Source organism: Molossus molossus, unplaced genomic scaffold, assembly GCF_014108415.1.
Source record: "Molossus molossus isolate mMolMol1 unplaced genomic scaffold, mMolMol1.p scaffold_m16_p_13, whole genome shotgun sequence".
NCBI classification, from domain to species: Eukaryota; Metazoa; Chordata; class Mammalia; order Chiroptera; family Molossidae; genus Molossus; species Molossus molossus.
In genome coordinates, this window is record NW_023425348.1 from 50,816,859 (window position 1) to 50,818,948 (window position 2,090).

The following is a 2,090-nucleotide window of genomic DNA, read 5'->3' on the forward strand; positions in this document are numbered from 1 at the left end:
TCCACGATCTAAAGTCTGCACTCTGGAAATACGTTTTTGGATGGTGACAACAGGGAATGAAAGAAAGAATGTTATCAAACATAAATACAGCTACGTAAATTAGAAAATAGTCCCTTTTCTTGGCTTTATATGTAGATTTCTGCCTTCATACGTTTTATCAAAATTCATAGAGAACAGCTGGGTAACTGGAACATACAGAAAGACTCTGAAAAGAAATTAGTTGGAGCTAGGACTTATCACTGACCAAGATGATAGGCAATTTATTCAAAACATCCATTAACTGGAAAGCATTTCTTTTATTCACTCTTTCTCTCCTTTCCTTTCTATAGTTTTAACAGATATTGTGGTCTTTTATCCCTAAGTTCCATTATGTCAAAAGAAAAAAGTGTTAACATTTCACTTCAAGAAATATTATAAATACTTTAAGGCAGTAAAGATAAATTAGTGCGCCTCAGCAAACTGCATTCATGCTGAAATTTTAGTCTTCTTAACAGGTGATGGCCAAAATCCAAACTGTAGAATAATACTCAGAACTTTGAGTTCAATTTAGATATTATCAATGTCGTCTCTCTCATCTCCAGTATCATCAAACTAGATTTCATTTTAATCTCCAGGACCAAATGTATCTGTTTCATTGATTTTAGCATCTTTTGGAAGCTTGCTGTATGCCTTCAGACTTATAGCTTTATATGCATTGTACTTAAAAAGTATATCAGCTTTATTATCCTGATAGTCTAGCAGACTAACCATTGTAATGTCTGAGGTATTTATCCAAACCTTTCTTCGCAATTTTCCTCTAATATGACATAACCTCTTTACACCATAAAAGCACATTGCTTCTAATGGTCCACTTACCAACATTTTGATTACCTGAGCATACTCTTGTCCATCCTCTTTAAAGACCAATCCTCTTTTATTTCAGATTCATTCTCATCCTTACCTCTATGCCTGCGTTTTACAACTCCTTTACCTTTAGTCTTGGGCATGGCAGTACCAGCTGCTTCCTGGCGTTGCCAACTCTTATCCAGTGGTGCCTAAGCAGGGGCGACACCTCCAAGGGACCTAGGAGACTTACTTAACAGTTGCTGATCTTCTGTGCAGGGACACTATTGCAGCTGAGTTCTAGGGAGCTCTGTAGGCATCAACGCTCCTGGATAAGCAAATGTCCGATACTTTATAGTTTGAGTTATAGTCCAGTATTATAATTTACTTTGACATTGGGACCTCTTTTGGGTTGGCTCCTGTGTCTTTTTGATGTGCCCCGCCCTTTTCCTTATATTCTGGCACTGCAAGAAGCTCTGGGCTCAGCTTGTATATTCCCTGCCCCAGCCCTAGAATCAGCCATTTCTCCAAGGAGCCCTGTTTCCTCTTACTGGAGAATGGTATTGAAAACCAAGATCTGGGTCTGGGGGCATATCTCCAATTTTAGTAGTTAATGTCAACAGTTCTAAAGTGTTTTTGCCTATTTATATTTCAACTCTATTTGTCCAGTTTTCAATAAACATTTTTGCTGGTTTTGTTTTAACTTTTGGGTTTGGATTCTTATGGACAAGAGGTTTTAATTTCAACATAGTTAATATATCTCCTAATATTCATCCTGATTCTTGATCATTTCTCTTATTGTGCCCATCACACCTCTCCTAAGGTGTGATGAATGTCCTCTGCTATTTTTTCCTCTCTGGTTTGAAGTATTTACTATTTACTGACAGTATATCTGAGATTTATTCTGTGAGAATACCAATTAATTTTTATTTAGTTATTTATTAAGTTTATCCTTATTGTTGAAAGTATCACAGATGTCCTTCCTTTTCCCCTCCATTGACCCTTTCCTCCCCACTTCAGCTCCCTGCCCCCTGCCTTCACCACTGTTAATCTGTGTTCATTGGTTATGCATACATGCATATCAGTTCTTTGGCTTATCTCTTTCCTCCCTTCCATCCCCCTTCCCTCTGAGGTTTGTCAGTCTGTTCCCTACTTCCATGTCTCTGGATCTATTTTGATGGTCAGCTTATTTTGTTCATTATATTCCACAATTAAGTGAGATCATGTGATATTTGTCTTTCTCTGACTAGCTGATTTTACTTAGCATA

General features: G+C 37.4%; 1 pseudogene; it reads right to left on the reverse strand.

Moving 5' to 3' along the window:
- Nucleotides 1–546: 546 nt before the first annotated feature.
- LOC118628485 lies at nucleotides 547–986 on the reverse strand (annotated as a pseudogene).
- Between the last annotated feature and the right edge of the window lie 1,104 nt (nucleotides 987–2,090).